Below are 25629 nucleotides of genomic sequence, written 5' to 3'. Positions count from 1 at the left end.
GTCTAATGTCACTAGAAAGTGATGTTTATCCATTTTTATGTTGTGGATTTTTCTTAAAATATCAGCCGTGTCCTGTATATAAGATGTTAAACCAAGTACATGGTGTCGCAAACGTAGATCAATGAATCTACTGGCATTTTCTAATAATCCACCCATACCAGAGACTATAGGTCGTCCTGGTGGGTCTTTAATGTTTTTGTGGACTTGGGAAGTAGGTATAATGTAAGTACTTTAGGATTACTGACCTTCAGATAATCATGTTCTTGTTTCGAGATTGTCCCCTCATCTCTCGCTTGATCTATCATCTTATTATATAGTGTGTTAAAATTTTCAGTGGGATTTAGCAATATTCTCTGATAACAACCTTCGTCTGTCAGCTGTCGTATCGCCTCCTTATGGTACATTTCTTTTGGCCAAATTACCACATTACCACCTTTGTTGGAAGGTTTAATTAATGTATTGTCCCATTTCTGAATATCCTTGAGAGCCGTAACTTCTTGCCTGTTCAAATTGCCTAGTCTATTGGAGGAATTCATGGTCTTGATATGTAATAGGTCCAAGTCCCTGGAAACAAGTTCCTGAAATATCTTGACTTCTGGGCTGATAGATTCAGAGGGGAAGAATTTGGACTTATTCCTCAAATATGGTCTTTGTAAATGTCGGGTGATGTTAGAAACATGACCTTCTTGTTGTAATTCTTCTAATGCATTTAGAGCTTCCATTTTGTCTTCTTCAAAATCTTCAATTTCAAGAGATATAGAGTCTATTGGGGTCAAAGTAACATCTTTTAACACATCTTTCTTTTGATTGGCATAATGTTTTTTAAGTAAGAGCTTGCGACCAAATATTTTGAGATCTTTCTCCCAGTTGAAACGGTTAAATGTGTTTGTTGGAGAAAATGAAAGTCCTTTGCTAAGTATAGAAGTCTCAGCATCCGTAAGTATTCTGTTAGAGAGATTGATGATGATCAAACTAGGGGTATTTATCTCTTGGTCCTTGTAGGGTCCCAATCAGATTGCAGATCCCAATCCGATTGTTCACCTGTTTTTCTTCTTCCCCCGCCGTGTCTTTCTCTTGCACGATGTCTGGTGCGTCCCCCTCTGCCTGGTCCTAAAAAAGCTGCCGAGGGGTGTAAATCTTCATATCTCTCCTGCCTGTAGCGTGGGTTGGAAGCATCATTCACATTAATATCAGGAAATTCTTCTCCAGATGGTTCCATCTCTGAAGACATGTATGTTTCTTGTGGCTTGTATATCGGTTTGCCCATGTGTAGTTTAATCCACCTGAAAATGTTTCCTGTCTGAAAGTCACGTTTATCCCTGTTAAACTTGGATTTTTTCCTTTCCATAATTTCTGTTTCATAATCTTCAAGATCTTTTTTATGTTTTTCAACCATTTTTTGAAATGCTGATTCTTTTTCCCAGGCCTCTAATCTTTGCCCCAAAGTCTCAATATAATAATAATAATCCAACTTCTCTTACAATCTCACATTTCACAAAAAACTACACTTTTTATTTCTTATATTGGTGATTGATTGTCACACTATATTCTTAATTTCACTGTTTTTTCTCATTTTGTTGGCACTGGTCACTTCACTTCTATCTATATATTTATATACATTCTGTATATTCAGAATTTTCACACTTATTTGGAGTTTGGCAATTTTTAACAGTGTATTGAGGAATGTAATTCCATAGCTTTTTGTACACATTTCTTCACTTCACTTAACATATTTTATTGTTATTCTTTTCCTTTTTGATGTGATTTGATTTAATATCATATCTCAACATGTATTCGTCACTTATATTTTGTTTCATTTTTTGATTTGGATATTTTTTTCATTTTGTTACTTATATAATTACACTCAGGCATTTAGGACGAACACGGTATTCTTAATAATCACTTTAATTATTATCACTGGTATATATCTTATATGGGTGGACTGTGTCCCAACTATGGATAATATATATGACTTGATACAGAGAACATGATTGGACCACTTTTGCTTTGATGATTTGTCGGCTTATCAGCTGACAGAACATTTTATGAATCTATGAATTAACTTTGTTGTGTAATGGGTCTGATGACTCTGTAGTACACCAATTAATATATAAACTTTAGTTCCCAGTATATAACATATATGATGCTTGCGGTGATTGGCCCACATCTGTGGTTAACACCTAAAAACACATATGTATTATTGTCTTCCTCTATTCTATAAGGAATTCTTATATGGCAATGTGCTCGTTTGCAGTCCCACTAGGTTGGACCTATTATTTATCTCAGACCGAATATACCATAACGTTCTTTCAGTATACACTACAATTCCCAGCATGCAATGCATCTTATATCAAGATGGTGACTTTGTAGTACATAGATGAGTGGATGAAATACAGAATCCAGTGTGCAATGCACTTAGTATCTGATTGTCCCTTATATGTGGCCATCCTTTAATATATAAGCACTCCCTGACGTTTTTTATAACATATTATCTACCGGAATATGCAATACCATTTCACTATGTTGACGATTTTGTAGTACACATATACTACAGATCCCAGCATGCAATGTACTCAGCGTCTACAGTGATTTGTCCACATGCGTGGCCATCACCCAATACATAAGCGCTATATTTTATTAGCACCACATTAGAATTTTTGCTGTATGGCTACGCTTCCTCTGTAGCACCACCGAATGTGGACTTATGATTTATCTTGGATGTTGTGGTATATAAGATGATGACTATCCCTGTGTACGTTTTCAGACTACAATTCCCAGCATGCAAAGCGCTTTGACCTTTGTGATGATTGGACCAGATGAACGGTCATGATAGGCTAATGCAGACACATCACGTGTCTTAATAGCCAATGATACTCCGAGTTTTATGGAATCATTTGCCGGATATACACATTTAAGGAGTATTTTCTCTGAATACGTGATATGTGTGAGGTGAACAAGCCCATGGACTGGGCGAAACGCGCATCCTTCTTCCTTGGATATCCGACTTATGCAGTGATCGGACTCCAAGTAGTCTTACCCTGGGATCGTATGTATGCCTGTAACTGACTTTGTGTCACTACAGACATTTTTGCCCTGGATTATAAGTGAGCCTGTAAATGACCTCCGTGTCAATACAGATATTTTTTTCATGAGCAACACGTAGAGTTTTTTATATTGTGATTATACGGTTTTTTGCTGATCCAGCGGGGGAATTTACTCCCCTATTTCAGTGTGACATACACTTATTTATAGTGCTGTTCCAGTCTATTGTTTAGTTCATAAGTGTGCAAGTAATTCCTAATAACATTTGAGCTAATTATTTGGATGATTGCATATATCTATATGCTCATTACTTACTCATTAGACGAGCACATACTCTGTCTGTTTATAGTGGAGGATAAGTATTATACTGACAACCTATATATTTTTTTCTGCATACCTTATGAGCCTTATGAGGTCTGAGATATATTACAATACGCATCACTTTATTCTGGCTGCTGTGCTAACCATTTATGATTAGGCTTTTGGAAAATGTTATCACTAATTGCATACTCACAGGATTGAATGGAATCACCTGTTATGCTACTTATTGTACGATTTAGTGGTTAGAATGCACTATTTACAAACTGCCTATTAATAAGATTGAATCTAATCATTTATCATACAGACCGTATTACGTGCATTTATGTTATTTTAGATTAATATATAAATATCACTGTCACATGAACAGCATATTTAAGAGCCTAGTGGAACATATTATTTGACTGATCAAATACATTAGTAATCAGTCAGACAATTATACTTGACTGTTTTACTTTATATGTCTAACCATGTGACTTACTGTATAGTTGCAATTAATGTATGCTCATGCAATACTTTTATTGATACTGTGTATTATTTAACAAAGTGGACTTCTCTGGTGAGTTAGTCCTACATACACTCTTACGCTGTGTGTACCTGGGTATTTACACTCCCCAGTTGGGAATTATCTACAATCTTACCATACTGGATATGCCCAATCTCGTCTGATCTTGGAAGTTATACAGTTATGGGCCTGGTCAGTACCTGGATGGGAGACCACTTGGGAATACCAGGTGTTGTAGGTCATTAATACCGGAGGTGGATTAGGACGATTGGTAACTCAGCAGAGTGGCAACTCAGTACCATTATAACAACCCACATATATCCAGAGGATAAGATATTTTATTGCAATGGTTAATTATTTACGACCAAGGTATTTACCTATCCACATGTATGTATGAACGCATGTAGAGATTTTATCTTATTTTTCAATACATTCTATTTTCGCCCTTATCTAATAACTCTAATTTTGTTTGAAGGGATATTCATTTTCAATTTTTAATACAACTCTGATTAAAAGTTAATTTTTAATATGAGGAAATAGGTTGGATCATGTATTGCTAATATGCTCAAACACCAATCCTTTTTCTATTGGCTGTGCACATAAGGTTGTGTAACATTTGGTTATGTAGGGTGTAATTGATATCATTTTCTATTATCAATCAACAAACATAAATGAAAGTGGACATTTGTCATGAAGAGTGCAACAGCGAATAGCCCTCTCTTTCTTTCTTTGTCCTTTGTACAATTACTATGTCGTTATCGTGCACTCGTATCACAGTCGTCAAATGGATACGCACCTTAAGGTGCACTTTATAGGGGTCAAAGGACTTTATATATATATATATATATATATATATATATATATAATTCTTCTACTGAACCATGTGTCCTGAGTTGTCAAATGAACAGTAGATTGATTACAAATGTCTTGAATAAAATAAATGGGTATAAAACAATATATTAACTTTCATTAAACTGCTGCTTAAGCTGGCAAGAAAATAGTACAGTATTTTCAGGTTCCTTAATGTCCTTTTGACGCTAATGACAGGATTACTAAGATCTAGGGGTCTATTTACTAAGCAGTGTTAGGAGACAATCAGCTCCCAACTGCATCTCACAGGTTGTATTTGAAAAATGACAGTTGGGAGCTGATTGGCTGGCACCTTATCACTTTTTACTCTGTCTCCTAACACTGCTTAATAACTAGACCCCTTAATATGAAACTGGCTCTACAGTGCCTAAACCAGCAATATGCTCAATTCCATCCCTGCACCCTCCGACACTGTCTTCATTTTATCCCACAAATAAAGATGAAGTATATACTCTCTTCTTATCTGCGTTGCTACTCTAAGACCTACCTTTGTGATCCTATACCTCACACCTCAGTCCTGCCTCCTATATATTTGCTATTTCATCTTGGATGTCATCTTTACACCTTAAACTTAAACTTTCTAGAACAGAGCTAATAATATTCTCATCAGCCAATAGATGTTACTATTACTATTACTGTTGACAACACCACAATAAATCCTACTCATAAAGCTCATTGCATAAATCCTTGACTCAGAACTGTTATTCGCTTTCTATATTCAATCTGTGTCCCAATCCTGTTATATGCATCATGTAACACTTCCATCATATGCCCATGTCTCACATAAGACGGTGTGAAAACTTTAATCAATGTGCTTGTTGTCTCCTGCACAGATTATTGCAACAGTCTCCTTACTGGTCTGTTCCTCACAAAATGTTCTTTGACAGTATTGCTGCTCTGTCAGTCCTTACATTGGTTGCCTGTATTTTAATGAATAAATCCATAAGGAGATCGACAAAACTACACAAACAACCCCTACGCTAAGACCTGCGTCTCTCACCCACACTCATTACCTGCTGCCTTTCACGGTTATAGATCTTCTTTTGGGTCCCACTCAGTGGAATGCCCTCCCTCACACAAGACCTTTTCTAGCCTACAAATATTCAAGTGTTCCCTGAAAACTTACCTCTTCAGACAGCTCATCAAATTCCTGAACCACCCATGTAACCTCCATAAGCTATTCTACCCAATTACCTCCCATCTACACAGTTTACACAAAACTTACATATGTTCTCTTTCTACACTCAAACAACACTCTGACCCCACACCGACATTGCTATGTAAATGGATCATACAGCCCACCAAGAACTTTTTACTCTTGGAATCTGGTTGGACAAATATGAAATAATACAAAATGTGGCACTTATGTATTAAACTCCTGTTATCCTCTATATTCTAAGCTTGTGGGCAGAGCCCTCTTAACTCTATATGTCAAATGTAACTTTCACACTTTTTTAAACTCGGCCAATGTAATAGAGTCCGAGAACATTTTCTAAACTCTCACCTTCTTACATTTGGCCCTACTGTATGTGTGTATAATATTACCAAGTATCAGTTTAGTACTGATTTGCTCCCAATTGGAAAACAGAATATGCTGGCATTGTATAAATACATACATGAATAAAAAATAAATAAATAAATGTCACCTTTTGTCAACCAGGCGTGAGAAGTTTGTGTTGTCAAACACACCCTCTATATCAATTGAAGTTCATATTTCCATCTTGTTGGCTTGGTAACGTGACAAAGTTTGAATATAGAGAAGGTAACTAAATCTGCTGCCCAGTTGCATAGTATATACTGTATATATATATATATATATATATATATATATATATATATATTTAAAGAGATTTGTTCAGCATCTTAACAATAATTGTCGGCAATCAGGAGATACAGTAGGCATGGCTATGTTGGTGTTACTATGCCAACAAGGTTAAATTGCAAGATACAGTATTATAACGGTGTCCACTGAATTAACGCAAACATGCTGTTTAACTGGCACTTTTACAGTTAAACTGCTGACATCATTAAAATACTCTAACTTGGATTTTCACCTTGTTAGCGATATTATACAGTATTGGTGTTGATATACTTTAGCTTCTCCAATCTCCTAATTGTCGACATAATAATTGCCAAAGAGATGTATGTATTCCATATTTAAATGTAAGTAATAAATAACAGTAATTCACTTTATGTGCCCTATGCATTCATTGTGCTTTTTCTCTGTCTCTTTTTTGTTATACCAATTACCATTAGCCAACTGACCATCACCTACGAATTACAACTCAAAAATATATAATAAGTTATTGTGATTTCTCTTTTGGGGAGAAAAGTATTGTACATTATTGACTACTAAATTCATGAATTTAATTTATAGTATACTACAGTACTTCTATCCAGCAGTAACTTAATTAAAATGAAATACAGTATTATTTTAAAATTGAAATTTGGCTGGAAGTTAAAACTGCTAACAGCAGAACCTATTCTGTACTGAGGAGTGTGAGTAAGCATATTATATGTTTGCAATGTATGAATGAACAACAGGTTTAGGGGCTTCATAATTTTTTAAAACATTCTCAGCACTTACATCCTGCTTGTGAAAAATGATGTAATTATCTTGATTTTGTGCTACAGGTTGAGTCTCCCATATCCAAAATGCTTGGGACCAGAGGTATTTTGGATAACGGAATATTCCGTATTTTGGAATATTTGCATATCATAATGAAATATCTTGGGAATGAGACCCCAATTTATACACAGAATGCATTTATGTGTTATATACACCTTATACAAACATTTTATACAATATTTTCAATTATTTTGTGGCTCAAGCAAAGTTTGTGTATTTACATAAAATTAATTTATGTTTCATATACACCTTATACACACAGCCTGAAGGTAATTGTATACAATATTTTTAATAATTTGTGCCTTAGACAAAGTTTGTGTACTTTGAACCATCAAAAATCAAAGGTTACATTATCTCAGTCATGCCAAAATAATTCCATATTTCGGAATATTCCGTATTTCTGAATATTTGGATATGGGAGACTCAACCTGTATTAGTAAATTGTTAATACTGCCAACTGCACTAATTGCAACAGTTTTGCAACTATTTTGCTGTTGCACCATGCAAATAGATTGCTATATTCAATACCCTGTAATATTTGTATGAATGTGTTTCTTTATGTAAATAGTAAAATGTATTTGAATTATGACAATAATTTGGATGTATCACTGTCTATAGTGCTTGCTCTGATTCTACCAATAAGAAGATAACTCAATACTCCCAAAGACAGGTTGATCTCAGTACATTTTAATGAAAGTTACAGACCCCCTGGGCTATGAACTGCAATATTTCAACAGGAAATGAAGCTGATATAACAGAACTAGAATGAAGAATAAACTGAAAACATCTCACATGTAACTTTATGAATGCGCAGTAATTCTTTCTGGGGATCATTTCAAGTAATACAAACATCATTTTCTTGAATTCTAATCTGTGCCCCAAGGAAAGGGTGTACTGTAGTGTGTGATGCCGCCATTTAGAATGTCGTCATTGTCCATCTTCTCCAATGTTAGAACCCTAGCTCTAGCTGAAACCTAGCCCTAACCTTAACCCTAAACCCAACAGTGACATGTACTGTCGATTTTAACATAATTACCATATCAACCATATCACAGATCAAGGACCTCCTCTCAACTTCCAAGAAACCACTATTTATATCCATGTACCCAGATTCAAAGACCGTGAACACCTTCTACCTACCTCACTGGCTGAAACATGTACTGAAACTAGTACATGTCCCCTGTCCTACCTCACTTGCCCTGCATGCTGCCCCCCCCCCAGGATTTCCCTGACCCTGGTGATGTCTCATATCAGGGGCTACACATTGAGTGCACAATGGGAATGTGGAAGTACTCTATATCCTCCATAAGGGTGCCTAAGCTAAGTCTCTGTGGCTATAGAAGTGACTAAGGAGGACAGCTAGGGGGGAAAGTATTTCTATTTATCTCATTCTCTCAGAGAGCTCTATTCATTATGTTAATTATCAAGGTCAGAGCAGACCCCGATAATCAACAATTGAACTCACTGTGAGCGCCGAAGCAAGTCATCATTGCTCCGGCATAGAGACAGCTGAACCGAAAACCAGCTGTCTCCCAGAATCCTTTCACTGCTCCTTTCGGAGCAGTGAAACTACCGAGCCTGCATGACCTAGAGTTCACAGAGGCACACAAAAGCCTCGGCATCTGGCGAAAGAAGCCGGACAGGGGCGGAGGGATCTGAAAGGATCCCTCTTCACAACCCAGACCTTCCTCCCATAGGAAGGAGTGGGTTACAGGAGCAAACACCATCTGAAGATGGTGAATGCTCCTGCAGTCAAGTAACAAAAACATTATGTTTTCGGAGCTCGATGGATTCTGTCCCCATACTAGTGTATGGGGACAGTGGGACATTCTGGGAGAGGAAGGTAAGCAGGAGATATCTGTGATACTAGTGTATGGGGACAGCGGGCCATTCTGGGAGAGGAAGGTAAGTAGGAGATATCTGTGATACTAGTGTATGGGGACAGTGGGCCATTCTGGGAGAGGAAGGTAAGCAGGAGATATCTGTGAATCTAGTGTATGGGGACAGTGGGCCATTCTTGGAGAGGAAGGTAAGTAGGAGATATCTGTGATACTAGTGTATGGGGACAGCGGGCCATTCTTGGAGAGGAAGGTAAGTAGGAGATATCTGTGATATTAGTGAATGGGGACAGTGGGCCATTCCAGAAGAGGAAGGTAAGCAGGAGATATCTGTGATAGTAATGTATGGGGACAGTGGGCCATTCCAGGAGAGAAAGGTAAGCAGGAGATATCTGTGATACAAGTGTATGAGGACAGTGGGCCATTCTGGGAGAGAAAGGTAAGCAGGAGATATCTGTGATATGTCCTGCATTACCTTTTTGATGAATGGTTTGAAAACTTAATTTCTACAAAAGGAGTTGAACATTTTCATTTTCACCTGCTTTTGTAAATATTAAGTGATAATGAATAGAGCCCATGGTCACCAGCAAAGTAGATTAAAATATAATAGATTAATTTGTAACATGTTTAACTCACTTTCAAAAATGCAATTTTAGTATAATATTATTAATAATAAGATTCACTGCATTTAGATGCATTACACAAATTATTAAGAAGAAACATAATTAATTTGATGTTTCTTTAAAATGATCTTATTCTCTACATCTAAGACAGTCCTCTGACACTTTATTAATCAAATAAGAAAATGACTGCATACAGCTTGAGCAGATAAAGACAAGTAGACATGATAATTATTACTACTAGCACATTATAACTCTATCTGTGGATAAAACAGGCATCCATATTATAACATAAAGTTTTAAAATTCAATATTCTGTGTCACATCCACTCCTAAGTGAATACAAATACTGACTACATAATTACTGTACTATAAGCAATCTTACAGCAAAGCAGGAAAATCTTTTCATAACTGCAAGTAAAATAACAAGGGAATACTCGTAATTCTAATCTGCTTTAAAATCTTAATGATAGTTGATGAATGCAGTCTGCTCTGGTAACTCACAAAGAAGACTTAATTAAACAAGGTGGTTTAGTCAATCCACAAAATATTAACTTCCTCCCACACGCAAATGACTAAAAAAGTAATATAACTTTATATGTGTATATATATATATATATATGGGTGTGTGTATGTATGTATATATATATATATATATATATATATACTTAGTGGTAGAAGTCGGCAGGCATAAGGCAGCATATTACCACCAAATCTCATTTACTTGCCTTTGCCCTATCATCAATTCTAATTCAACGATTGTTTGTGTTTGTCTTTCTCTGTCCATTTTTGTATGTGACCGGTCTCTGTCTAATCATGTGTGTCTCTGAATCTCCCTACTGTATCTTTTTCCCCTTTGTGTTTCTGTATCTTTCCCCACTGTATATGTCTGTCCATTTCTTTCACCCACTTGTATTTTTATTTACAGGTGTGTCCAAATATACCTACAGAGGCCTCGAATCACACCAAAGAGCCCAGTTTGGCACGTCATGAGAAATGTGACTAAACTGTGCAACGTGACTTCATTTATTCTATTTGCATCTTTTTTTCACATTGCTAAGGCAATAAAAGCACAAAGTATGTGTTCCCTGTACACCAATGTGGATTTCATGCTACAGCAGTGAGACAAATACTCTAATCTGAGAAAAAAGGCAAGAAGCCGGGAAAAAATATGACTGTGCCACTCCATTCATCCTGCCAAGCAACATTGTGCAAATGTATACTCTTCATTGCATCAAATGTACAAATTCTAAGCTCTCAGTATACTACAAACCTGTTTGTGTGGGACTGTAATGTGAAAGCAAGCCACTAAAGTGTGAAAGTCCAAAACTAGCTATCTGTGGTGCTGCAGCTAAGTCACAGCCCATCTATTTGTAAAAGACATACATACATACATATTACATACACACATACATAAAAGACATACATAAAGGTAAGAGGGTCCTGCTCGCAAGCTTACAATCTATAGGGAAATAGGTGTTGATACACAAGGATAGGTGCTACAAATTGCAAATTGGTCCAGCCCTATTGCAGATGTTCTTGGTGGGCTGTATAACCCAATCACACTGGAAAGTTGGCCTAGGGTTAGGAGGATGTTAAATTGAAGAAAGAGAAGATGTGAAGTTTTTTCTATAAGAAGAGAGTTAGATAGAAAGTTATAAAAGGTTAGGTGGGTGGTCCTGGAATCTGATATGTACCACATGGCACAACAATTATAGGTGAATGTATGTTTATTAAATGAGGGGATTGCTTTCTTGTGTAATCCACCATCTACCAACTGTGGTTGTCAGTTACAGCTGTCAAGTGGAGCAATAAGGCCAAATTTAAGCTACCTGACTTAAGTCCAATGTCTTAGTTCAGCTCTGAGAGTATGTGCTGTTCCTCCCAGCGCTCCCTGAAATCATGTCTGTACCAGACAATAAGGTATTAAATGGACACAAGAGCAGCCAGTTGGAGAGTTGTCCCCTCTCTATCACAGGATGTCAGCGAGGAGCTCGCTAAACATGTGAACTGGGGGCACTGTGGCATAATGTGAGCTGAGGACACTACAAAGTGTCAGAATGTGAATTGAGGGCACTACAATGTGGTATAATGTGAACTGAAGGCACTGTGCAGCATAATGTAAACTTGAGCACTACTATGCAATACTAGATTAACTAGGGCACAACTATGTGGCATACAATGAACAACTGCTGCAAAGAGAGAAGTCTCTTCAGAAGAATTGGGGTGGGGGCCCCTTTAATTGCTTTGGGGTCCACAAGTAGTTTGGCCTTGGATCATGTAAAAATCAAGTCAAACATTGTATATAAAAACTTTTCACTTTTTTTGAAGTCCATATTGATAAGCAGAAGAAAACAAACTTTTAAAAATGAGTCCTCATTACATGGTAACCCTACTGTTTGATTGCAGTCGCTATAGTTTTACTGCTTTTACACCTAAATTCCGGGTCTGACCCGGAGGTTGGAACAGGATATTCCCAAATGGTGCCATTCACACTGGAGCCAAGTCTGCAGAGAACCGGCTTTTCCGGCATTGAAGAGGACGCTTAGAGATTATGTCATCTCCAAGCGCCACTGAAACCAGCCAATCAGCAGTCATGCAGCATGATTCAGGTCACCCTGACCCGAATCGCGCCGTTTACACTGCAGGGCTTCACGGGTTATTCCCGTCTTAAACCCTGCAAGTTACCTGGGTTGGATTACCGGGTAACTCGACCGGCGATCCAACCCTCTCCCCTTTTACACCAAGGAGCTACCCGGGTTAACCCTGCAATAACTCGGAATTTAGCTCTGGTGTAAAAGGGATATTAGACTACATATGCATAATTGGGTGTGTCTTAGGGGTCTATTTACTAAGCGGTGTTAGCAGACAAAGTGAAAAGTGATAAGAAAGTGATAAGGTGCCAGCCAATCAGCTCCAAACTGTCATTTTTCAAGCACAGCCTGAGATGACAATTGGGAGCTGATTGGCTGGCACCTTATCACTTTTCACTCTGTCTCCTAACACTGCTTAGTAATTAGACCCCTTAGACATGTTCAATGAATCCAAAAAGTGTCAAGCGAACAGATGCGCAAGTGCACTAATATTAAGAATCGAGCCCGCTGCAACATCCACCTCTGATTTAGGTCTTCTATGTTCCTTCACTTCTATAAAATAAAAAAAATATATAATGTTTCATATGAACATAGCCTAACATTATATGGAATGCAATCATTTTTATTCTAAAACCAGCTAGGAAGCCAGGAACTGGCACTAGCACATTTTTGAACTAAGGTGACATGATTGTTACACCACAGGCCATTAGACTGGAAATAAGGTGTGATGGGCAGAAGAGGATTGATAGCTATTCATCAAATCATAAACCCCTGTAGTTTTAGTATCCTTTCCAGTGCCCATCTATTAGATTGCAGCACCACACTATACAGAAAGTTGCAGTGTCAGTAACTAATGCAGTTTGCTTGCAGAAAGTAAATGCCATATAAATCTCACTCCTGTCACTGTGATTATTTGGATGAGCTTATACCCAGCAGAGCCTTGTCGGTCACACGGCTGGTTCACTCGCTGATCCTCTGTGTATATCAATGTTATTGCAAAGTCGATAACTACAGTCCAGGTATAAGTAAGGACATTCTGTTGTGTATATTTTCTGTAAGGTGATAAAGATATAGCAGTGTGTTATAAAATGTTTCAGCATGAAAAACATGCCTACATTTGTAATCAGTGCATGTACAAAGGGAATAGAGGGAGTGAGAGTACTGTAGTACAGGGAAAGTGCTTTTATTCACCAGATGACTGGCAGCTGCAAAATAATGCTGCTGATGATACTTTCTAAAGGATTTTTAAAAAAACACCTTAAGGCGATCAACTATTGATTATACACTATGTAGACAAAACCGACTGGACACTGACAGCAAATAGATCAACGAGATTTTATTGACTTTAGTTACTGCAGACGCCCTTCTTGGCAAACTGGCCACAAGTCCCTGGACAGCAGCAGGCGGTATGTTCTGCCATTCCGCATTATGTACATTCACCAGCTGTGACACTGAAGAAGGTCAGGTCGGCCTAGAACACACACCGTCGCTCCAATTCGTCCAAGAGGTTCTCAATTGGGTTAAGATATGGACTCTGAGCCGGCCAGTCCATCCGTGTTACCAAATTTTCTGTATACCAGTCCACTATCACCCTGGAAACATGACAGGTGATATTGTCATCCTGAGAAAAGCATTTGCTGTTTCTGTAGAACTGCAAGTGCATGGACCTCCCTACCAAGTGTTCTTGTCGAAACCGCCACATTAGTGGCCATTTGGAACTAGTATGCACGGTATGCATTTTGATTGCATGTGGGTGTCCAATCACTTTTGTCTGCATAGTGTATCCTTTTTTTGTGTGTGTGTGTTATAGGGGCCTATTCATGATCCAGTTTGGGTCCATGACATCTTCAAATGTTGTTGATTCTTGGAGCCTGCTCCTTTCTCTGGGAAGGAGGTCTGGGGTTGCGAAGATGGATCCCCCCACGACCTCTTCTGGGGCTATGTGCGTCCATGAACTTAGGTTAAGCATGTGTTAGCGGGCCAGCTCGGGAGGCGCAAGCAACACTGATACTTCAGTGGCAGTGTTAAGGATTGCAGAGGCAGCTGATTTTCAGAGCAGCTGTCCCCGCACTGTAGTATTACCGAATTGCTCCGGTATTTAAATATCCATGGCCGAAACTCACGTCAAGTTCTTTACTTAATTATTGGAGGCCACCCAGCCCCCTATGATGAACAGGCCCCAAAGGCTTAAAAAAAATGAAAGTATTGAAATCAGTAGTCCAAAAATAAAATAACATGTGTAAGTACCTTGCACAGTACTTAGGCATCGCCAGGTGATATATCTTTCTCTTTTACCGCAAGATATATTCATTTTTACCGCAATCACGGTAATTTAGAAAATGTTTTCGGAGCAATTTACTAAAGGGCACTTGCTGGGACATAAGCTACAATAAGAGCCATTCCTGTGAAAGAGTAAAAAACGATGTGATAGGTAACATTATCACTTTACTTCCAGGTTTGGACCCAGCCATGAAACTGTGCATGTGCAGCCATACAAGCGTGCACACACAATGCAAAGTAGTTGCTGTAGGCATCGTGATTAGATCAAGACTACAGGGGAGGGAATGGATCCCTTTCTGGTCGGGATGCTCCCAAAGGGCATTTACTATCAATATCAAGCTCCTAAAATGTTAATTGTTTTTGGATCTTGATAATATCGGTACTGCAACGTCCTCATACATTGTGTGCAGATAGCGATTTGCTGCAATTTTGTGGTAACTGCAAGAGTTATCTGCAATATCCATAGGGGGAGGGGCCCTAGATTGCACACCCTAAGCACAATGTGAGGTGCTATCTGCTGAGACTTGTAGTGCTGCAAGCTTAAAGAGACAAAAGCAAGGGCACACTCTAACCATGCTGAACATAATAATATAAGTGCAAAATAGCATCAAATAGGTTCTTTGCATAATAATTAGGGGTGTGCACCGGCCACTTTTCGTGTTTTGTGTTTTGGTTTTGGATCTGGATCTTTCTTCGTGTTTTGGATCTGGATTGGTTTTGCCAAAAGCACCCTTCCATGTTTTGGGTTCTGGGTTTTGTGTTTTGGATCTGTATTTTTTTGAAAAAAAGCATAAAAACAGCTAAAATCACAGAATTTGTAGGTTTTTCTGCTCCTTTGCTATTATTAACCTCAATAACCTTAATTTCCACTCATTTCCAGTCTATTCTGAACACCTCACACCTCACAATAGTGTTTTTATTAGGGGTGTGCACCGGCCACTTTTCGTGTTTTGTGTTTTGGTTTTGGATCTGGATCTTTCTTCGTGTTTTGGATCTGGATTGGTTTTGCCAAAACCACCCTTCCGTGTTTTGGGTTCTGGGTTTTGTGTTTTGGATCTGGATTTTTTCTCAAAAAATTAAAAAAAACGCTAAAATCACATAAAATGGGCCTTTTTTTGTTCCTACGCTATTAATAACCCCAATAACATTAATTTCCACTCTATTCTGAACACCTCACACCTCACAATATTGTTTTTAGGCCAAAAGGTTGCACCGAGGTAGCTGGATGACTATGCTAAGCGACACAAGTGGGCGGCACAAACACGTGGCCCATCTAGGAGTGGCAGACAGGAAGCCAATCAGCGTTATGGTGCCCATTTGCATGTAGCATGAACCCGGGAGATCCGTGCTACATGCATCTGTGTGATTGGCACAGAGCAATGACAGGTCCGTGAGACCCGTCTGTGCTGCTGTGGTAAAAAAAAAAAAAAAAACCTGTGTAAAAAAAGAAAAAAATGGCGTGCACCCCCCCAAAAAAGAGCAACCAGCCCCGGGCATTAGTAACCCAGTGCTGGGTGTGCTTAAATTCAGGGGACAAATGACGTAGGGGTCCCCTGTACTTAAGCACAACCAGCACCGGGCTAGTCAGAACCAGCGCTGGTTGCCAAAATACGGGGGACAAACGACGCAGGGGTCCCCCGTATTCTGCGCAACCAGCTCTGGGCTCTGATCCGGTACTGGTTCTGGAAATACAGGGGACAAAAAATTAGTAGGGTTCCCATGTATGTTCCAGAACCAGCACTGGACTTTTTCTAGCGGGGGGCTGATGCCACAGCCAGGGGAGCCCTTTCACCGGGCCCCCCAGCCGCAGCATCAGCCCTGACCGCTAGTCAGCCCAGGCCGGGGATCCCTGGAGAGCTGGGGACCCCCCCAATAAAGGGGTCACCCTCTCCAGGGCACCCCAGTCCCATGCTGATAGCCCGGGGCTATCCCCGCCACCCCTGGTGGCGGTGGGTGGCGGGTTGATTGTGTGGTGTGGTGTAAATAAAGAATATCAAACATTGTCTTTACAAGTAGAACTGCAAGTCCCAGCAAGCCTGCCCCGCATGCTGGTACTTGGAGAACCACAAGTACCAGCATGCAGGGCATTAAGGGCCCACTAGTACCTGTAGTTCACCTGTAAAAAAAATGTTTAAAAAAACACAGGACTCACACACCGTGACAGTATAAGTTTATTAAACATACATACACACACACACACATGTACACATACTCACCTATGTAACCTGTAGCATCGGTCCACTTGTCCGGTAAAGTATCCATAGGGGACCTGAGAAAAAAAACATACTCACCATCTCCTATGCGAGGTTCTGTCCTCTTCGTTCCAAAGTAGGCATCCCCGGACTTGGCAAAAAAAAAAAACGAAAACGCGATCCACGAACTTAGTACCGTTCTATAGAACGGTACTTCCCGAATGAGAGCTTAGCGGCTGGGTATCACCATGGAAACCCCGCTGCTAAGCATTCATTGGCTGAGAGAGGTCATCTCCCGTCTCTCAGCCAATGAACGGCTCCCTCCATTGTAGTCAATGGTGGGAACCACAGGGTAAACTTTAATAACCTTGCGGCTCCCACCATTGACTACAATGGAGGGAGCAGTTCATTGGCTGAGAGAGACGGGAGATGGCCTCTCTCAGCCAATGAACGCTTAGCAGCGGGGTTTCCATGGTGATACCCCGCCGCTAAGCTCTCATTCGGGAAGTACCATTCTATAGAACGGTACTAAATTCGTGGATCGCGTTTTCGATTTTTTTTTTGCCAAGTCCGGGGATGCCTACTTTGGAACGAAGAGGACAGAACCTAGCATAGGAGATGGTGAGTATGTTTTTTTTCACAGGTCCCCTATGGATACTTTACCGGACAAGTGGACTGATGCTACAGGTTACATAGGTGAGTATGTGTACATGTGTGTGTGTGTGTGTGTATGTATGTTTAATAAACTTATACTGTCACAGTGTGTGTGTCCTGTGTTTTTTTTAAACATTTTTTTACAGGTGAACTACAGGTACTAGTGGGCCCTTAATGCCCTGCATGCTGGTACTTGTGGTTCTCCAAGTACCAGCATGCGGGGCAGGCTTGCTGGGACTTGCAGTTCAACTTGTAAAGACAATGTTTGATATTCTTTATTTACACCACACCACACAATCAACCCGCCACCCACCGCCACCAGGGGTGGCGGGGATAGGCCCAGGCTATCAGCATGGGCCTGGGGTGCCCTGGAGAGGATGACCTCTTTATTGGGGGGGTCTCCAGCTCTCCAGGGATCCCCGGCCTGGGCTGACTAGCGGTCAGGCCTGATGCTGCGGCTGGGGGGCCCGGTGAAAGGGCTCCCCTGGCTGTGGCATCAGCCCCCCGCTAGAAAAAGTCCAGTGCTGGTTCAGGAATATACAGGGGAACCCTACTCATTTTTTCCCCTGTATTTCCAGAATCAGGACCGGATCAGAGCCCAGAGCTGGTTGCACAGAATACGGGGGACCCCTACGTCGTTTGTCCCCCATATTTTGGCAACCAGCTCTGGTTCTGACTAGCCCGGTGCTGGTTGTGCTTAAGTACAGGGGACCCCTACGTCGTTTGTCCCCTGTATTTAAGCACACCCAGCACTGGGTCACTAATGCCCGGGGCTGGTTGCTCTTTTTTTGGGGGGGGGCACGCCATTTTTTTCTTTTTTTACAGAGGTTTTTTTTTTTTTTTTTACCACAGCAGCACAGAGGGGTCTCACGGACCCGTCATTGCTCTGTGTCAATGACACAGATGCAAGTAGCATGGATTTCCTAGTCCGTGCGTGCATCTGTGTCATTGAAATACACAGCAGCACAGACAGATACACACCTCACTGACCCATCTGTGCTCTGTGTCACTGTCAATCACACAGATGCATGTAGCACGGATCTCACGAGTCCGTGCGACATGCAAATGAGAACCATAATGCTGATTGGCTGAGAGCTATGACAGACGGCTCTGTCAGCCAATCAGCACTTTGCCCTTAAAGGCAAAGGCATTTTTTTTAAAATGGCGCTCGAGGCAAAACCTCGAGATCCAACAGCAGATCTCGAGGTTTTGCCTCGGGAGAGGGATCCGGGGCAGACAGGGAGATCCGAACTTGGGCTCGGATCGCCCCGGATCCCCGAAGTTCGGGTGGGTTCGGTTCTCAGGGAACCGAACCCACTCATCCCTAGTTTTTATGTCCAAAAGGTTGCACCGAGGTAGCTGGATGACTATGCTAAGCGACAAGAGTGGGCGGCACAAACACGTGACCCATCTAGGTGTGATACTGCAGTGGCAGACAGGATGGCAGTTTGAAAAACTAGGCCCCAAACTGTACATAATGTAAAGAAAAAAAAGAGGTGCAAGATGGAATTGTCCTTGGGCCCTCCCACCCACCCTTATGTTGTATAAACAGGACATGCACACTTTAACAAACCAATCATTTCGGCGCCAGGGTCTGCCACACAACTGTGGCTGAAATGATTGGTTCGATTGGGCCCCCACAAAACAAGCTGGCAATTAATCTGTCCCTGCACAAACTGGCTCTATGGAGGCAAGATGTCATCCTCATCCTCCTCATCCACCGATTCCTCACCCTCTTCAGTGTGTACATCCTCATCCTCATAAAGTATTAACTCGTCCCCACTTGAATCCACCACCACAGGTCCCTCTGTATGTTCTGGAGGCTGGTCTCCCTGGAAGAGCTGATAATTCATTTTGATGAACATCATCTTCTCCACATTCTGTGGAAGCAACCTCCTACGCCTTTCGCTGACAAGGTTCCCGGCTGCACTAAACACTCTTTCGGAGTACACACTTGAGGGGGGGCAACTCAGGTAAAATAGAGCCAGTTTGTACAGGGGCCTCCAAATTGCCTCTTTTTCCTGCCAGTACAGGTATGGACTGTCTGACATGCCTACTTGGATGCTGTCACCGATGTAATCCTCCACCATTCTGTCAATGGTGACAGTATCATATGCAGTGACAGTAGACATGTCAGAAATTGTTGCCAGGTCCTTCAGTCCGGACCAGATGTCCAAACTTGGTCCTGCCTGCCCTGCATCACCGCCAGCGGGTTGCTTAGGATACCTAAGTTTTTTCCTGGCAGCCCCAGTTGCGGGAGAAAAAGAAGAAGGAGCCGTTGACGTGTCACGTTCCACTTCAGCTGACAGTGTGTTCACCAGCAGGTCTTTGCACCTCTGCAGGCTTGTGTCAGCCGGAAAGAGAGACACCACATAGGCTTTAAACCTAGGATCGAGCACGGTGGCCAAAATGTAGTGGTCTGAGTTCAACAGATTGACCACCCTGGAATCCTGGCAAAGCGAATAAAGGGCTTCATCCACCAGTCCCACATGCCGAGCAGAATCGCTCCATCTTAGCTCCTCCGTCACTTTCTCCAGCTGCTTCTGCAAAAGCCTGATGAGGGGAATGACCTGACTCAAGCTGGCAGTGTCTGAACTGACTTCACGTGTGGCAAGTTCGAAGGGCTGGAGAACCTTGCACAACACGGAAATCATTCTCCACTGCGCTTGAGTCAGGTGCATACCCCCTCCTTTGCCTATGTCATAGGTGGATGTATAGGCTTGAATGGCCTTTTGCTGCTCCTCCATCCTCTGAAGCATATAGAGGGTTGAGTTCCACCGCGTCACAACCTCTTGCTTCAGGTGATGGCGGGGCAGGTTCAAGAGTGTTTGCTGGCACTCCAGTCTTTGGCACGCAGTCGCTGAATGGCGAAAGTGGACAGAAATTTTTCGGGCCACCCAAAGTGTCTCCTGCACGCCCCTATCGCTTTTCAGAAAATTCTGCAGCACCAATTTTAATGTGTGAGCAAAACATGGGACGTGCTGGAATTTGCCCAGATGTAATGCCCGCACAATATTGGTGGCATTGTCAGATATCACAAATCCCCAGGAGAGTCTAAGTGGGGTAAGCCACTGGGCGATGATTTCCCTCAGTTTCTCTAAGAGGTTGTCGGTGGTGTGCCTCTTACTGAAACCGGTGATACACAGCGTAGCCTGCCTTGGAACGAGCTGGCGTTTCTGAGATGCTGCGACTGGTGACGCTGCTGCTGTTGCTGCGTAAGGTGATACATCTACCCAGTGGGCTGTCACAGTCATATAGTCCTTAGTCTGCCCTGTTCCACTTGTCCACATGTCCGTGGTTAAGTGGACATTGGGTACAATGGCATTTTTCAGGACACTGAGGACACTTTTTCTGACGTTTCTGTACAGTCTCGGTATCGCCTGCCTAGTGAAGTGGAATCTAGACGGGATTTGGAACCGGGGACACACTACCTCCATCAATTGTCTAAATCCCACTGCACTAATGGCGGATACCGGATGCACGTCTAACACCAACATAGCAGTCAAGGCCTCAGTTATACGTTTTGCTTCAGGATGACTGCTGTCGTACTTCATCCTCCTCGCTAAGGACTGTTGGAGGGTCAATTGTTTAGTAAAAGTAGTGGTGTTCCTACTTCCTCTCTGGGATGATGAACGACTCCCAGCAGCAGCAACAGCAGCAGCGGCAGCAGGAGGCGTAGCAATGCAGTATCCTCCGGAGGAATCCCGGATAGGAGAGTCAGTCATGCCAGTGACATGGCCTACAGGACTACTTCCGATCCTGACTAAGGAGGAAATTGACGAGGAGGGAGTTGACGGTGTGGTTTGCAGGCGCTTGGATACAACAGGACAATGGGATTTAGGTGTCCCTGGACTGCTTACGGTCTTAGCCAAAGTTTCTGAACTTGACAGTAACTTATTATGAATGTGCTGCAGGTGCCGTATAAGGGAGGATGTTCCTAGGTGGTTAACGTTCCTACCCCTACTTATTCCACCTTTACATAAGGTACATATGGCAAGACAGTTGTTGTCCGGATTTGGATAGAAATATTGCCAGACCAAAGAGGTGGAATGTCTGGTCTTCTGCCCAGGCATGACCGTGATGGGCTTTTTCATCCCACGGACAACAACTGTCTCCCCCGGAGCCTGATTTAAACAAACCACATCACCATCAGAATCCTCCTCGCCAACTTACTCCTCAGCGCCAGCTACACCAGTATCCTCATCATGTTGTACTTCAACAGTGACATCTTCAATTTGCATATCAGCAAGTGGACTGTGGGTGCTCCTTTCAGCACTTGCAGGGGGCGTGCAAATGGTGGAAAGAGCCACCTCTTCCCATCCAGTGCTGGGAAGGTCAGGCATCGCAACCGCCACCACACTTGGACTCTCCTTGGGGATTTGTGATATCTTCTTAGAACGCACAGTTCTTCGCTGTGCTTTTGCCAGCTTAACTCGTTTGATTTTTTTAGTGGGAGGAGGGCTTCCATCGTCATGTGAAGCTGAACCACTAGTCATGAACATAGGGAAAGACCTTAGCCGTTCCTTGCCACTCTGTATCATAAATGGCATATTGGCAAGTTTACGTTTCTCTTCAGATGATTTAAATGTTTTTTTTAAGGTCATTTTCCTGAACTTTGTCATTTGGGATTGTATGTGACTTCTACTATGACATTGGGCATCGGCCTTGGCAGACGACGTTGATGGCATGTTATTGTCTATGTCATGACTAGTGGCAGCAGCTTCAGCACTAAGAGGAAGTGGTTCTTGATCTTTCTCTATTTTATTTTTATCGGAGAAAGTTTGGTCCTCCATTTATGTTATATCAATTTGATATATATATACGTGCGGCTAAGGCGCACACAAACACAGAAAATATTTTTTTATTTTTGCTGGAGAGTAGTGCACTTTGTGGGTTACACCACCCTTTAAGAAATGAGCCAGCCGGCTCTTTACTTATGGGACACAGGTGCACGCTTGGCGCTGCTCCTTTGTTGATGCACATGTGGCTACTGCGCACACAATTCACAAACACAGAAAATATATATTTTTTTTGTTTGGAGTGTACTTTGGGGGTTACAGCACCCTTTAACAGTCAAGCCACCTGGCCCTTTACTTATGAAACAGTCGCACGCTTGGCACTACTTTGTTGATGCACGTGCGGCTACTGCGCACACAATTCACAAACACAGAAATTAATTTTTTTTTTGGTTTGGACTGGAGTGTACTTTGGGGGTTACAGCACCCTTTAACGGTCAAGCCAGCCGGCCCTTTACTTATGACACAGGCGCACGCTTGGCACTACTTTGTTGATGCATGTGCGGCTACTGCGCACACAATTCACAAACACAGAAAATATTTTTTTTTTGGTTTGAACTGGAGTGTACTTTGGGGGTTACAGCACCCTTTAACGGTCAAGCCACCTGGCCCTTTACTTATGACACAGGCGCACGCTTGGCACTACTTTGTTGATGCACATGCGGCTACTGCGCACACAATTCACAAACACAGAAAAAATATTTTGTTATTTGGTTTGGAGTGTACTTTTGGGGTTACAGCACCCATTAACGGTCAAGCCAGCCGGCCCTTTACTTATGACACAGGCGCACGCTTGGCACTACTTTGTTGATGCACGTGCGGCTACTGCGCACACAATTCACAAACACAGAAAATATTTTTTTTTTTGGTTTGGACTGGAGTGTACTTTGGGGGTTACTGCACCCTTTAACGGTCAAGCCAGCCGGCCCTTTTCTTATGACACAGGCGCACGCTTGGTACTACTTTGTTGATGCACGTGCGGCTACTGCGCACACAATTCACAAACACAGAAAAAATATTTTGTTATTTGGTTTGGAGTGTACTTTTGGGGTTACAGCACCCATTAACGGTCAAGCCAGCTGGCCCTTTACTTATGACACAGGCGCACGCTTGGCACTACTTTGTTGATGCACGTGCGGCTACTGCGCACACAATTCACAAACACAGAAAATATTTTTTTTTTTGGTTTGGACTGGAGTGTACTTTGGGGGTTTACTGCACCCTTTAACGGTCAAGCCAGCCGGCCCTTTTCTTATGACACAGGCGCACGCTTGGTACTACTTTGTTGATGCACGTGCGGCTACTGCGCACACAATTCACAAACACAGAATATAATTATTTTTTTGGTTTGGACTGGAGTGTACTTTGGGGGTTACAGCACCCTTTAACGGTCAAGCCAGCCGGCCATTTACTTATGACACAGGCGCACGCTTGGCACTACTTTGTTGATGCACGTGCGGCTACTGCGCACACAATTCACAAACGCACAAAAAATATTATTTTTTTAGCACTTGGGGGAGCACCCCTGATGGACAGAGCACCCCCTGGACAACACTACAGCAACCCTTTAGGACTGGGACACTGCACAGGACTTTGGAGTGGACACAGCCCCTATGGACAACTGACTGCACAACACAGTCCAGCCAGCCCCTATGGACTTTGAAGTAGTGGACACAGCCCCTATTAACAACAGCAGCACAGCACAACACAGCCAGCCCCTATGGACTTTGAAGTAGTGGACCACAGCAGCACAGCGCAGCGCAGCACAGCACAGCACAACACTACTCTGCACTACACTACACTACACTACACAGCCCAGCCAGCCCTTACTCCCACCCTCCCTCTTCACTGTCCACAGCCGAGTGAGAAAATGGCGCCGACGCGGGTACCTTATATAGGATCCAAAACCCGCGAGACCCGGAAGGCGGGATGATGACGTTTTGCCTCGATTTCAGATCCGAGTCAGGTGGGAAAAGTCGAGCCTGACTCGGATCTGACTCGGATCGGGGGGGCTCGGGGGGGTTCATGTTTCAGAAATTCGAACCCGCTCACCCCTAATAATAATGGCCATATTTATTGGCCTGCCCACCGCGTCCAGGTGACCTCTCTCAGGCAGGTCCCTAACACTCCTATGGAACAAATGTAGGGCACGGGACCCCCCAGACCAACCCAGCAGAACCACCCCATGGCATCACACTAGTGTGTGATTTAAAGTGAGGGTTAAAGAATAATAAAGAAAGCCTATGTGTTAGGAGGTTATAATAAAAAAGTGTATAAAGTGCTACATATATAAAAAACAAACTAAAGAAGTGAAAAAGTGTATATTATGATGCCATGAAGCAGTCCAGCCACACCAGCCCAGAGAGCCCCGCACCCCAAAACCAGTCCTAAAACTGAAGGCTCCCATACATCAGCAATCTGAAAACCTCAATTAAGCAATTTGAAGATTTATTGCCAGATCTTAGGATTTCCCAATCGAGCAATCTGCGCCCATACAATACATATCTTTTTCAGTGATTTGCAGATCAATTGCAGCAAACACAGATCTGGCAATCTTGAAAGGCCCATCATTTTGCTTGAAACGGTCTGCAAATCTGCTGATCATGTCCATACACTAGCAATCTACAGCCCCAATCGATCTGTGAAATCCAACATGTTGGACAATCTGATTAAACAATTCCAATCACTTTTTGGTTGCAATCTGCGATCTGTGAAGCTCATACATTACAGATTTTTATACACAATCGATTGCAAATTGCACGATTGCTGCAATTCATCTCTGATGTATGGGGGCCTTAAGTTCATCGAGTGCAGCCTCTGATAATGGCAAAGCTACTCCTTGGTACTTTCTTATGTTGTGCTCAAAGCTTTTGCCAAAGCCAGTGCTGGGTGCACAGAGTAGGAGAGTGTGACAACACTGACAGGGTCAGATTACCATGTAGACAGCATTTTTTTTTATTTTTGAATAAAACATTTCTCAGAGGCGTAGGGTCCGGCCTACGCCTAGGTTTGAGGCTCAGATGTCTGCCGATTGTCCTGCTGGGCCAGTGCCTATAGGTTTAATGTTAGTGTGAGGATAAAGACCAGGCATGTTTTTCCTGCCCCATGGTCTCTAGTGACTCAGCCTCAGTCGGCCAGAGGTTCAGATCCCAACAGTGGAAGCCCGGCAGGGGTGGAGATCTCGAAGCTAAAAAAGGTAAGTACAACTAACCCTATTCTACCCCCTAACCCTAACCCTCCTTTAAGGGTGCCTAACCCTAACCTCCCCTCCAAGTGCCTAACCCTAACACCC

The 25629-nt window shown here is 42.2% G+C and overlaps 1 pseudogene; it reads left to right on the top strand.

The window, feature by feature from the left end:
* Window positions 1–3987: 3987 nt before the first annotated feature.
* Window positions 3988–4106, top strand: LOC148509518 (5S ribosomal RNA; annotated as a pseudogene).
* The last annotated feature ends 21523 nt before the right edge of the window (window positions 4107–25629 follow it).

The sequence above is a fragment of the Taudactylus pleione genome, unplaced genomic scaffold (assembly GCF_031769625.1).
Source record: "Taudactylus pleione unplaced genomic scaffold, aTauple2 ptg000321l, whole genome shotgun sequence".
Taxonomy (NCBI): Eukaryota; Metazoa; Chordata; class Amphibia; order Anura; family Myobatrachidae; genus Taudactylus; species Taudactylus pleione.
This window is presented reverse-complemented; position numbering and strand designations above follow the sequence as displayed.